The sequence below is a fragment of the Archocentrus centrarchus genome, chromosome 21 (genome assembly GCF_007364275.1).
Source record: "Archocentrus centrarchus isolate MPI-CPG fArcCen1 chromosome 21, fArcCen1, whole genome shotgun sequence".
NCBI lineage: Eukaryota > Metazoa > Chordata > Actinopteri > Cichliformes > Cichlidae > Archocentrus > Archocentrus centrarchus.
Window position 1 is genome coordinate 22,955,840 of NC_044366.1, and position 15,158 is coordinate 22,970,997.

The 15,158-nt window shown below is 43.0% G+C and overlaps 1 protein-coding gene across 1 annotated transcript in view; it reads right to left on the reverse strand.

The window, feature by feature from the left end:
• The window catches only part of st6gal2a (ST6 beta-galactosamide alpha-2,6-sialyltranferase 2a), a 44,278-nt gene extending 32,040 nt beyond the window's left edge, over nucleotides 1-12,238 (reverse strand). Inside the window, exon 1 of the mRNA XM_030757871.1 lies at nucleotides 12,078-12,238. The gene's annotated coding sequence lies outside the window, so the exon portion shown is untranslated. The remainder of the gene's footprint in view (nucleotides 1-12,077) is intronic.
• Nucleotides 12,239-15,158: the final 2,920 nt, after the last annotated feature.

Genomic DNA, 15,158 nt, shown 5'->3' on the forward strand with positions numbered 1-15,158 from the left:
TCAGGCGGTGTATTTATCCAATCACCCAAAGTTAATAAACATTGTTCACACTTAGCCCGTCCAATGCATAAATGTACTGTGCATGCCGCACTCTTCCATCTAATGTAAAGAAACTTGAGTGGGTCTGGATCTGACAAGAAATAAATGAGACACAGAAAATGAGAAGAAGATCAGAGATCACTTGAATACATGAACTGAAGAGAGAAAATCGAGCGTAAAGACAAAGCGTATGCAGAGACCAAATGAAACGCGTCTCTCCTTCCTTGCTCCGTAAATGCCCTGATACAAGTCCACCTCACTTTTAGCCTCAGGAGGCGATGAAGTTATTACCATGTGGTACAGAACACTTCATCCTGTGTAATTACAGTGGCAGCATCTGAGCTCTCTAAAGGGTCTGCTACACTTCATCACATCTTCAAACCCCAAAGTGCAGCTGATAAGAATAGCAAATAGACTGAAAGCTTTGCGAGCTCATATACGTGAGCAAATGGAGACAGGATAGTGTCAAAGCTGAAACCTTTTCTTGTGCTGGGAGGAAAAAAAAACATATTCATTACGACCAATTGGTTTCTGACCCTGTCAGGGAGAAACAAGACGGGGCCAGTGATACACATCATCTTTGTTTTCTTGGATGGATGGAAGAATTATTACTCTTTAATTCTTAAAACTCTGGGGTTAAAACCTCGCTGTACATCATATCCCAAAGCCGTCACTGCTCCAACACGATGACATAATGAAGGGTTTCCTCTTCCCTTCACTTCCACTTCCAGTGCCCACCTTCTTTTCCTTCCCCCACAACTGCCTCCTTCTGTGACCTACATTCAGCTGTGACACTGTGCATGCAGATGTAAGCGCAAACACCGCTCCACTGACTGTGTTCACGTCGTTCTGTGTTTGCTTTAAAGTCAGTCATTTTAATACCAGACTACACCGATGCAAAGAACAGAATGAATATTGCATTTGTTGCTGCTTGCGTGCAGTTATTGTCATCTTGGTTTGCCTGCAAGTCTTTGTGGAAATGTGAATTCCTACCAGCATCAGATGAACCGGCTCCTCACAAATGGCACCTAGCATGCAGGTCAGAGAACACACACTGCAAGCAATACAGCTCATTCCAGCCTTCCTACAGCCTGTGCATCACATAAACTGCATGACTGCACGCATACAATTGCACAGCTAAGTACACATCAGTTTTAAAAACGCAGCTCTAATAGCTGCACAAACAATGAAAAAAATTTCAATGGCAGCTTCTTTTGGAAGCTAAATGAAGACATTAGGACAAAAAAAAGAAAAGAAAGCCAGGTTTTCCCTTCAGGTAACAGAAGGCTAACTACAACATGCAGGTACTTGCTTGTAATCAAGATCAGCATGAGCATTATGTTGTGACAAAAGTATGAAAGGATTACTTTCATCACTAGAAAGTCCACTGTATTTCAGTGTGACGTGTGACGGTTTCTTCTAGGTACTTTTTCATCAGTTGATTAACAGATAATAAAACTGAGCCTTTGGCACGTCTGCACGTATAAGCCAACAAAAACAACAACAAAAAGCAGACAAACTTTGAGCCAAAATATTACAAAACAAATAATTTTGTTTTGATTATGGAGTTATATTTTAAGTCTTTTTTTTGGGGGGGGGGACCAAATGTAAATAAGAGTTGCAGGTCCCGGCTTCTCAAATGCGCATTTGTTGTTTTTCTCTGTCTTCAATGCAATTAAAAATGAACAGCTTTGGGTTTTGAACTGACAAAAATCAAAAGGCACAAACTGTGATCCTCTGCTTTCATGTCAGTTTGCTGACAGCCATTTTCATTAAGAAAGTAAACATCAAATTCATTAATAATTACTTATTAGTTATGATGCACTACTTTACTTGCATGAACTAGCCCACTATGGACATAAAGGGCTAGGCAATGCAAGAACAGTGGTTTGTGGTGCACAGTGTTTGTGTAAAGGACAGTTTCTAAATACTTTTAGACATAATTTAGCATTTGTATTGCATTAATTCTTGTAACTTGTCGACTGATATAGATACAAAAACTTATATAGCTTCAATCTAGGAGGTTTCTGAATGCAAATCTACTCTTCACTTTTTCCTCTATTTTGGTCTCCAGCTTCTGATGAAAGTGTCTGTAGCACTTTAGCCACAATCGCAAAAAATATCTGTCTGCAAAACGTCACCTAAAAAAAACTAAACCACAACATTAAATGCTTTCCATAGAAGCAATATAGTGAAGTGAAAAACACCACACAGTACCGAGAAGCCTGACATTACGGGTGATCGCTTGCACATGTGACTGGTGATATATGAAGTCAAGATGGCGGCGCGCACAGACGCAGCGGCTCACGGCTCTTCCTTTCGGTGCTCTTTTTTGTATTTCATTTTTGTTAGTTTTGGTGCATTTGTCTCTGCAAACAACTGTTACACACGCCAGGATCTTGTGGACATTGGCTACCGGCACAAGATATCAGTATCGAGTGATTTTCACTACACTCATAACATCCCAGACAACATAGCGAGACCGCCGGGGGCTCCGTGGATTGTTATCGGGTCTGGAAGGCGCCGCCGACGGCGGAGGGAGAGGAAGCAGAAGCGGGGCTGCAGGTCCGGCTCTATGCTGAAGCTGAAATGCCAACCACACAGGCCTCCTCTGCCGAGCCTGTATCTCTCCAACGCCAGGTCCATGGTAAATAAAACGGACAACCTAGAGTTAGAGCTGGCTGTAAATCGCTATGTTCGTGACTGCTGTGTAATAATTATCACTGAGACCTGGCTAAACCCCCACATTCCCGATGCTAGCGTGCAGCTAGCAGGCCGCACTCTGCTACGTGGAGATCGGACCAAGGACTCCGGTAAGAGCAGGGGAGGGGGTCTCTGTATTTACGTGCATGAGGACTGGTGTAACAATGGAACAATCATAGACAAACATTGTTCCCCAGACCTCGAGTACATGTCTGTAAGATGTCGGCCCTTTTTTTTACCCAGAGAGCTAACAGTAGTGATCGTCACAGCTGTGTATATAGCTCCCGATGCTAACGTTAGCATGACGCTCTCTCTCCTGCTGAACGCCATTAACGAACAGCAGCGGGTCCACCCCGACGGTGTTCTTATTATCGCGGGAGACTTTAACAAGGCCAACTTAAAGACTGTACTCCCGAAATTCCACCAACATGTCAAATGTTCTACAAGAGGGGAGAACACTCTTGACCATGTTTACTCCAACATTAAGCACGCTTACAGAGCCAAACCCCTCCCCCACCTCGGCCAGTCCGACCATCTTTCCCTGCTGCTCACCCCAGCATACACCCCCCTCAGACAGAGAGCCAGGCCTACTGTAAAAACCATTACAACCTGGCCTGAAAACGCACTCTCCGACCTACAGGACTGCTTTGCATACACAGACTGGGACTTATTCGAACACGAGGACCTAGAAACATTCACAGGGACGGTACTGGACTACATTAAGTTCTGTATCGGAAATGTGACTGTCAGCAAAAACATCCGGGTTTTCCCTAACCAGAAACCCTGGATGAACAGCCAGGTCCGTTCACTCCTCAAAACCCGTGATGCTGCCTTCAGGTCAGGCGACAGAGCTCTGTACAGTGCTGCTCGAGCTGACCTGAAAAGAGGAATTAAAAAAGCCAAAACGGACTACAGGAGGAGAATAGAGTCCCATCTGTCCAGCAATAGCACACGGGAGGTTTGGCAGGGCATTCAGAACATCACAAACTTCAGAGGCTGTGATGTGACTGCAGGAGACCTGAGTGTGTCACTAGCAGAGGAACTTAACTGTTTCTTTGCTCGCTTTGAGATGCCTCAGGACCACCCATCTGCTCCAGTCCTGCCCCCCCCACCAGGCTGCACCCCACTCACTGTCCAGGAGCATGAGGTACGGCGCGTGCTCCTGGCAGTGAACCCCAGGAAGGCTACCGGACCAGACGGAGTACCTGGCAAGGTGATCAGAGCGTGTGCCCACCAGCTCACCCTGATTCTCACCAGGATTTTCAACCGCTCCCTGGCCCAAGCAGTCATCCCCCCCTGCCTAAAAACAGCCACAATCATCCCCGTGCCCAAAAGGTCATCTGTCACCAGCCTAAATGATTACCGCCCTGTGGCCCTCACACCGGTAATCATGAAGTGCTTTGAGAGGCTGGTTCTCCAGCACATCAAAGACCACCTGCCCCCCACTTTCGACACCCATCAGTTTGCATATCGAGCAAACAGATCCACAGAGGACGCCATCGCTGTAGCTCTCCACTCTGTGTTGAGCCACTTGGAGCAGCAGCAGAGCTACGCTCGCATGCTCTTTGTAGATTACAGCTCAGCGTTCAACACAATCATCCCGGACATTCTCCCCACCAAACTGCACACCCTGGGCCTCCCCCCTCTCACATGTTTTTGGATCAAGGACTTCTTAACCAACCGGCCCCAGACTGTGAGACTTGGCCCCCATTTCTCCTCCACCCGCACACTGAGCACTGGCTCCCCACAGGGCTGTGTGCTGAGCCCCCTCCTGTACTGCCTCTACACCCATGACTGCAGTCCGGCCCACAATAACAACCTCATCGTCAAATTTGCTGACGACACCACAGTGGTCGGACTCATCTCGAAGGGAGATGAGGCAGCTTACAGAGAGGAGGTCTTGAAGTTGACAGCCTGGTGTTCAGAGAACAACCTGGTACTGAACACCATGAAAACCAAAGAGATCATCATCGACTTCAGGAAGCACAGGACTGACCCAGCTCCCCTCTACATCAACGGCGAGCATGTGGAGAGGGTCCACACCTTCAGGTTTCTTGGTGTCCTCATCTCTGCTGATCTCTCTTGGTCAGATAACATCACAGCTGTTATCAAGAAGGCTCAGCAGCGACTTCACTTCCTGAGGGTCCTCAGGAAGAACAACTTGGACTCAAACCTGCTGCTGACCTTCTACCGCTCATCCATTGAGAGCCTGCTGACGTACTGTATCACAGTATGGTACGGCAGCTGCACTGAGGCAGACAGGGTCAGGCTTCAGAGAGTAGTCAAGACAGCACAAAGAATCGTTGGCTGCCCTCTCCCCTCCCTGATGGACATCTACACCTCCCGCTGCATCAGCAGAGCCAGGAACATCATCAAGGACTGCTCACACCCTGGCTTTGACCTGTTTGACCTGCTGCCCTCTGGCAGGCGCTACAGGTGCATCAAAGCCAGAACAAACAGACTCAAGAACAGTTTCTTCGCCAGAGCAATCACCACCCTGAACTCACACACTCACCCACTGTAACTGTGCAATATTATATTATTCATACTGAACAATATCTGACATTCCTATATTGTGTAATATCCAGTATTCATTCACTAGTGCAATATTCATTCACCAAGTGCAATATTCATCATCTTCATTATTATATGTATACACATATTTACTTTTCTTACAATGTACAGATGCACCAATGTATGTTTATATTTTTATACATTCTATTTTTTGTATATTTTACACATTGTTTATTTCTGTATATCTCTTGATTATATTGATCATACTAGATTATAATATTTTCATAATATTTTTATTTTAGAGAGTTTGATTTTCTGTTACATGGCACTGAACAGGAGTGGCCCTCCAATCTCATTGTACATCCTGTATAATGACAATAAAGGCATTCTATTCTATTCTATTCTATTCTATTCTATTCTAACAGAGATACTTTAAATTTGTTTTTCTGAATTTCTGAAGTTTTGCAACAACAACAAAAAGAAACGTCTGCTTTGTGTGTCACAATGTGTCACTCAGGTTTCCTTGGCTCCACTACCCCCTGGTAAGAGAAAATAGACTTAAGTGTTACAAGCAAATCCACATCTGCTGTCTTGTGCACACAAAATGATGACATCACACAAACACACAAAAAGTCCCAACCATGCTCATCACTTTTAGGAAATGATGAGCAAGACGTCTTTCATCCGGATTCCCACACGGTGGTAACAAGATCTGACTCATGAGTGACGGCTTCATGCTGCTGTAATATCAGGTCCAGCAAGGTCAGACCACAAAATACTAACTCCATTAAAGACTGATCCTGCTGGGGAGATTAGGTCTGTCCTGTCCCTTTCTATCCTCCTTCAGCTACAGAACTGATTATATCAGTTGAGCAAAAATGTCTATTTTTGCAAAGGCATGCTTAGAAAGTCATTAATCTTGCTCTGAAGAAGCAACTACACCTAATAATGGCTAAGAGGTGCAGGGAGGCGGAAGTCTCTCACACACGCACACACCTGTCACGGTCCATCTGTTACAGAAAGTCCACGCTTGATTCTTAGCACAGAGGAAACAACAGTCTACGTGCCGCAGACTTCACTCTGCAGTGAGGAGAGAAGAAACCATAATACTGGGACAACACCTGGACACACACGAATGTGGACAAGGTCACTGCACTACCAATTAGCCCCTTTCTATCAGAACTCTGGGAGAGCTGTTTGTGCACCTTGTAATTACCAGAGCAGAGGACATGTTTTATTGGAGACTAGCACTACTGACACAGCCAGTTGGAGAAAACAAGCCTGTGACTCATTCAAAGCGAGCATCGGACAAGGGAAAGTCATCATCCATCAGCCATCCACTGGCTGTTCGATGTCTAAACAGGCAGGGGACTTAAAAGTTTAAAAACTAACAACACTATACTTAGAGACCTTCCCGATTCATGGTACCAAAAAAAAAAAAAAAAAAGAAAAGAGAAAAAGAAATGACACTAGTGTTTAGTTTAAGATGGTCTCTCCTCTTCAAGAAAATAGGAAATCGTGTGGCTGGGAAGAGTTGAGTCATTGTGACCTTCTAACCACGTCCTCTTTTGATAAATCACACAGGGCACTGCTTCTTGATGACAGGCTTTCACGGTGCATAGAGCTCTCTTGAATACAGTCTGCCAACGGCAAGGTCCTATGAAGGAAATGCAGCTCCACACCTCACATTATGGCCCATAAATACAGCTGGGAGTGCTGACGTCCACAGCGGGAGGACTTTTGATGTGGAAAAAGTAGAGAAAGTCTACTTGAAGCTTGTTTCACTGTCTGTTTCTGTTCTTGTAGAGGCTGAAAGGAGACGGCAATGTATGTACAACCAGACTGTTTGACACCTCACAACTACTGATGACCAAGATTAGGAAATGAGACTATCACAGGTTTAGAACTCCTGCGACTGCAAGAGTCAACACTAACAGCATTACTCTGGTCCACACAAAAAGGAGCACGTCTTACAACCGCACAGGTCAACGAGTATGGTAATGCCTTAAAAAGATGCTGACAGGATTCATTCATATTAGTATTCCTCACACAGGTTGTTGTATTTAGGGGCAAAATGCATGTTTAACTGCTCAGAGAACAAACCCACTAATCTACAGCTCAGCAACCATTTTCAGAACAGCTTAACCTTTTTATAATCTGTCTGAACTCTGGACACTTGCCTCTGCACACAAACTGAGATTAGCAGACTATCAAAGACTTAAACTAAGAAAGCAATGCCGCAATAAGCTCCTCAAATATCCCATGTCTTTTTTTTTTTTTTTTTTTTTTAAGAAGACACACCATAAGGACTACAGCATCACACATCAGCACAGACTCAAACATGAGCTTCGCCTGAACGATGCCTCCTCAGGAGTTTTACAATCCTGTGAAGACAGCTAATTACCACAGACACCACCGAGTTCAGAGTGCCGTCCTCTGAGTGAGGGACACAGCTGGTCTTGATGACTCCAGCGCTCCTGCTTGTGAAGCTTGAGCTCAGATAACTGCTGGTCTGGTCGGTTAGTGGGCATCTGAAATTACACCTCCACCTTCCCGGAGTGGCCTGCCCATCAACTCCCTCCACTCCAATGTACTGTATCTCATCATTTACAGTCTGGGGCAGATAAAATTGAAACTCTACCTTTAGCTATGGCCGACAGTAAAATTACAAGCATGTTAGGAATAATTAAAAAGAAGCTCAGACATTGACTCAAAAGAAACCTAAGGAATTATTACCTGAATCTGCAGATCCCCTCGGCTTTACAGGGATTTTGTCTGCGACTTTACTGTTGTGGTTGCTTTTAGCCACAAAAAGCTTTCAAAATTCACCATACAAAACCTATTGAACACCACACAGCAGATGGGCACAATCAGAGACTAAAGGCCTCTTTGATTTTGGGCACCTTTGAGAAAGGTGGCAAAAATCTATGGTTATGACTCAAAAACACGTATCAAAGACAGCTTCCCTGTGGCAAAATTCAGACCATCAGTAATTCATAACCAAGTTCTGACTGTATGACTGACGCTCCTACTAACACCTAAAAAACCAAACCAGAAACAGAAAGTGATACAGGTTAATTTGGTGATGCAGAAAATGTATAAATGTTTTTATGCACGATTCTAATCTGCTGCTAAATCTCTCATGCACTGCAGGAATTGCAGCTACTAGAACACAGAGCACACACCAAGAATACCTGTTTAATCAATAAAATTAATTTTACTTTGATCTGCCGACAAACTAAAGCAATTTCCACGTCTCCTTTATCAGGCTGTGGGGCAGCAAGATTTCCTGTTTAAGTGGATCCAGTTTCAAATTTCAGAGCTCTAATCTGCAGCCGCCACCTTAGAAATAAACAGCTGCAACCAGAGCGTACACAGTGTAAAATAATTAACTTTAACTGAAATGTTTATTTTACCATTCTGTGTGCTAAATCACCAGATTAATGATTATCTGCTGTATTCATCTCTTAACTTATTTGTAACAGTCCATTTTACTGTTATATTTTATCTTCTTTTAATCACCACTTCCTCATCATCATCATCATCCTCATCATTGTAATTAAAACTGTAACTTCCCCGTTCTGGGATCAATAAAGTATCATCATCATCATCATCAGATAATGTCTGTGGCTGGAGAAGGTGACGCTCACAGGGATAACTTCATGCAAAAGAAGAGTCACATGACCCACAAAATGCCCCTTTTGATGCGAGTGTCCACAGAACCTGAAGAACCAGAGAAAGTTGAGAACCACCATCAAGATACCCGTTATCTCCAACTGGGGTTTTAGGCTTTGTTGAGTCAGCTAATGCAAAGAAAGCCTGGCTTTGTTGAACTTCATTCATAGGTGATTAAAAACATGCTACTGCAGGTAATTGCAATGCAATTAGAAAAAGAAAAAAAAACAGTAAAAATAAACAGTTTGGGGGAAAAAATGTGAAATCTGTGCTCACTTCTAATATCAGCAGTATCATCATATACTTCAATCAATGTAACAGTTCCAAGCAGATTCAAGGCTGCGCGGTGCAATATGCACTTCACAGCGCTGCTCGTGAACAGATCGACTGCTGCACATCTATCTAGAGATCTCTTTACAGCCTAATCCAGCCTAAAGAAATGCATCTGTGAAACTTAACCCTTTCCTTCTCAGAATCTGTCCCTCCCCACCTTCAGTCACGCACTTACCCCCTGAACACCACCACAATGATCTGTGATTCCTCAGAAAATAACAGTTTCTTTGCTTTGTTCAATGTCAATTCAAGTAATAAATAAGAAAAAGGACCTCCATTAATATAACTTACAGAGGGTCATGTAAAACACCATTTGAATGAAGACTTCTCTCTCCAGCATGAATCATTTCCCCTCTCAGACTTTCTCTCATCTGATACTAATGAGAGCAGTCAGTCTTTGACTCGAGCACTGTTACTGGGTCATAGCCAACTTCAATTATGCATTTCATCTGTTAGTCTTTTTTTCACCTGTTAGTATTTTTAGAGCCATATACCCTTACTGCTATGCTGTAATTTATATATATAAAAACACACACACACACACACACACACACAAAATTGACCTCCAAAGGTCCCTTTCAACCTACTGACTGGCGTGTTTGTTTGCAGTGTGAATGAAAATTCGCACTCATTTACAGAAATACTCCAAGCTGATCATTTCGCACCGCCTGGGATACAGCTGTGCTTCACAAATGCACCACTGTGTTTACTAAAGCCACATTAATCACAAAAGGTTACGAGGGAAAAGATGAACTGAGAATCATCATGAACGTATATACATATTGATCCTCATGTTTACTTTGTTGCAATCTTGACGACCTTGTGATTCACATTTACACACATTTGTCTTATGACAACTTTGTAGACAAAAGTGTATTCAAACTGCCTAGGGAAATGTCTGTAACTACATCCTGGTCAATAGTTATCAGTTTGGTAAAGGAATAAAGAGTCCATGTGGTGGGAAAATGGCTTCAGGTCTGCAATTCTGTGATTCACTGTGCGAGAATAAATGTGGGATATTAGTGTTAGTGCGTACAAAGAGAGGAGCTCTCCTGAACACCTGTACCCTGTCTGCACATGCAGAGGGAGGGAGCCCCATTTGAGACAATAAACATCCAGCTGCAGACACAAAGAGGTGCCAGCCAGTGTGTGGATGTGATTAGGTAATTGTGTGCAATAGCACTAATACAGAAGTTGTGTGACAGTCACAACGATTTCACATATCACTAGTATGAATTTGCGGGTATCAAGCATCCATTTGCACATTTATAATGTACTGTTAGAAAGGGTAAGGACGTCTATGGTTTGATTACTAGAACAGACAAAAAAAGCAGTTATTTAGCTCTGGTTTTGTATCATGCCCAAAGAAATAACTTTACTTCAGTAGTTAAAACAGTGTCCATTATATTCAACTTTTGTCCTTGTCCTTGCAACCTCCAAGAAGCCTTGAAATCCACAGTGCACCTAATTATTCAGCAGCTCCACATGCACGCACAATAACACTATAACAACCTTCTGATGCAATGTCACTATAACCTGGAAAGGAGCTTTGAATTTCCTTCCCTGAGCTGTTTATGCTGCACAGGGAGGAAAATACAAAAGAACAGACCAGTGCCTTTGATTCCCGAGGACTGCAGAAAAGAGCGAGCGCGTGCATGTGTGCATGTTCTCATTGTAATGAGTTTCAGTTGACTCCCAAACTCCGCCGCTGTTCTTGAAGGCTGTGTTTGTTTCTTTGGCAGGTTTAATGTGTTACAGTGACATTCAGGTAAAGTGGCGACAGCTCAGTGATAAACCTTCCTGTTGCTGATATCAGACGACGCGCAGCACTTCAAAAGGCATCACACTCCAAACCCACAGCATACAAAAAAAAAGAAAAGACCTAATTGCGCTTGACACTTGCATGTGTGTTTTTTCCCACTGTTTTCAGTCCTGTGGTGCAAGTCTATGTGTTCAATTTAAAGCAGAGAGGGTATGTGCCAAGTTGATAATTAAGCCCCAAAAAATGGGGCTGCAATTTTTGGGGGGCGGGGGTGTCAATGAGGAGTGTATCGGCCCTACAACAAGACTTAAATTTAACTTATGCTATGCAAATCAGGTAATTTCCATTTTAACCAATGTGACCCAGATTTCTTCCTGTGTCAAGTAAGTGATATTAATGCAATAGTAGAGATTTTTTTTCATTGTGTATTCAAGATTCGACTGTCTTAACCTGGAGCTCCTTTGTTGGCCTTGGTTTGTTTGGCCTGTTGTGCGTGGAGCTACACCATGTGCATCAATAACAGAGCGCTAAGGCACAAGGAAACCTCTGCATCTTCTTCCCAAGTTGTAGAGCAGAGCGGGGGGCCTGGCTTCACAGTGAGCTGTGAATGAAATCAATCCATTGTGGGGCAAAAGAAAAAAAGAAAAAAAAAAAACCAACAAACACTGAATAGTATGGTACAGGAGCGCGTCAGAAACAGTGAACTCTGCTGCTTGTGTCAACAATGCCTCTTTTCTTTATTAAACAATTTACCAAAGAGCAGCGCAGAGACTAAAAATGAGCTGCTGTTGAAATGAGCTTCCTGTGATGATTATGGTGCTCCGGACAAGTAACGAAGACAAAGCGCTGTCGGCTACATTCTCATCCGCGATTTTTTTTTCTTTTGGTTTTATATATATATATATATATATATGTATGTTTAAATATTGCACCGCTTTAAACAAACACCGTGCGACCACATCCTTCCATTGTGCCGCTCATGAACAAAGCGCTCTAAAGCAGCAAATGCAGATCTGTATAGAAATCCTACGGATAGCGAACAAAGCCTTACCTAAATACTGTCACGGGTCCTCACTGGATGCTGCTGCTTCTATCCGGTGGTTCATTTTCGCTCCCCTTCGCCTTGTTGCACAGCGAGCATGCGGCTCTGTGGCTCGCCTCTGCTCTCTCTCCGGTCACTGTGAAGATATCCACTACTACGGGGAGCGGAGGGGCTGTGTTGTCTGTCACATTGTGGCTGGCCTTTTTTTCCCCCCCTCACATCCGAGTTTTTGAGGGGCGGAGCCAGCAGCGAGAGGTTTTGGTAGGTTTTTTTGTTTGTTTTTTTTTTTTTTTGTGCGGCATGGAGGAGGCTTGTTGGCCAGAAGGAAGGAAAGAAGGAAGGAAGGTAGGAAAAGAATATTAAAATTAAGTTGGATTTTGATTGTCAGCAGCTGTATGTGTAAGCAGGCACTGAAACATGTAGGGTTGTGTTGCACAAAATATCAATATGGCAGTGAATTGTGTCACTTTCTTTTCCTGTCCATAGGATCTTTTATAGGGCAATCACTGAAACTCAAAATTTCAACCCTAGACTGTTACTGGAAGATGTGACCTTTTTTTTTTCTTCTCATTTTCATTGTTCAAGTTCCTCGCTTGATAAAGGGTTAATTCTTCATGGCACAGATTCAACAAGGTGCTGGAAACATTCCTCACAGATTTTGGTCCATGTTGATATGATTGAATCACACAGTTGCTGCAGCTGCACACCCATTTTGCGACTCTCCCATTCCAGCGCATCCCAAAGGTGCTCTACTGCATTTGGTGATTGATCTGGTGACTGTGGAGGCCATTTGAGTACAGTGAATTCATTGTCATGCTCAAGAATCCAGTTTGAGATGATTTAAGCTTTGTGACAGTGTGTTATCCTGCTGAAAGCAGCCATCAGAAGATGGGTACACTGTGGTCATAAAGGGATGGACATGGGCAGCAGCAATACTCAGGTACGCTGTGGTGTTTAAACGATGCTCAGTTGGTACTAAGGTGCCCATAGTGTGCCAAGAAAATATCCTTCATACCATTACACCATCACCAACAGGCTGAACTGTTGATACAAGAAAGGATGGAGCCATGTGTTCATGTTATTTATGCCAAATTCTTACCCTACCATCAAAATTTCACGATGGACAGGCAACGTTTTTCCAACTTGCTAATGTTCAATTTTTGTGAGCCCGGACATCTTGTAGCCTTACTGGGAATTTATGGTTCAGTTCAGAGGGGTTTGCAGTTACACTGTTCGCTCTAACCTATGACATACACAGCAAAACTGTCTGTGTTAAATTAATATATTTAATTAATGTTAAATATATATATATATTTTAACATTGTACAGTTAAAGTTTACTCAGTCGCACTGAGTAATCAGTGAATAGTGTCAGTCAAACAATCAACACTGCCAGATTACACGTAACTCCCATATACTATCTGGTGTAATGCAATGAACTCTATTCTACTAGTACAATTAACTAGAATGTTGTTACAACCAGTGCCCCCTACAGCCGCCATACCCACCACAACCATCAAAGCCACATACCCATTACCAAAAATATAAGACAGTCAAAAATACTGTGTCCAAATAGAAATAAAGTTCATGAAGTCATACAGACAGAATGTCTGTCCAAGATCTTTGCTGTTGTCATCCAGTTTTGGCTCCCCTGGCCTGTTTTTCCTCTGTGCATATCCATAGTTAAAGCTCATAATTCTCTCTGATGTGTTCTTAGTTCTTAGCAGACAGGAGTGGCACTCGGTGTGATGTTATGCTGCAGTTTGGTGCTCAGTTTAAAATTCAGCAGGTCTTCTGGGCCATGTTTACATGCCTAAATATGCTGAGTTGCTTCCACATGAGTTACATTAACCAACAGTTAAACATCGAGTCATATAACTAGGAGGTTTGTACTTTGGCTTCAGGTGGACTGTGGCGTGTGAATTGTAGCCTTGGATTCCTGTTTTTAGCTGGCAGGAGTAGCACCAGGTGTGGTCTTCTCTCTCGCTTTTATTTTTACCCAGAGAACCGCCACTCACTGGATATTTTCCCTTTTTTTGGACCGTTCTCTGTAAACCCAGAGATGGCTGTGTGGGAAAATCCGAGTCAGCAGGTTTCTGAAATACGCAGAACCAAACAATCACTTAAATCCCCATTCTTCCCCATTCTGATGCTTGAACTTTGAACTTCAGCACATCCTCTTGACCATGTCTAAATGCCTAAATCTACAGAGTTGCTGCCATGTCATTGACTAATTAGATATTTGTGTTACTGAGCAGTTGAATATGTTTACCCAATAAAGTGGCCATTGAGTGTGTGGCTACATAAACAATGTGTGCTTAGGTTGTCCCATTTCATTGATTGTTGGGTGCATTCAGAGAGAAATTAAATGTTAAAATCAGCTCATTTCTTTATGCATGTATGTATGCTTACACTTGTTGCTTTAGAGTAAATTCACGAACCCATTGAGGAAACCTCTTAATTCTTCTTTGGGAAGAGTTATTGCTATAAACAATGACTGCATCCCTAGACTCTGCTGATGGACAAAAATAGAACTAATGAATCTGAAACATTACTCACAAAACACCCACTGTCACACTCCCAACATGAATGCAATTAAACCAAATGAATACAAATCTGGTGTGTTTAATTTTTATTTTTTTCTGAAGTCATCAGTGAGATGACTTCACTGAACAATAAACAGACGGAGGGCATTGCGTAACAGTTCCTCTGCGGCTACTTCAAAACCAAACCCTGTATCACCACACAGTGACTGAGTTTCAGAGGATCTCAGGTTTCTTACAGCATAATATGAAGACAGTAAATTTTCAAATTTCTTAGATAATGGGGCCTCTAACAGAGACAACAGTAAGGTAAGGTAAGGTAAGGTAATGTGGTGGCTGTGTTGTTGTGAAATGTTGTTTTCAGCCACATGATCTGGTAGATCACTTATCTGCCCAAAACAGCTACTTTCAGCCACTCCTTTGTTGACAAAGTGTCACCACAACAGGCAGTTCTACATGTTTGATTTGGCTTTTTTTTTTTTTTTTTTTACACCACCTGCCCTCGCTCATGCAGCCCCAAAGGGTTTTGTGTCTCCTTCCAGGACCAA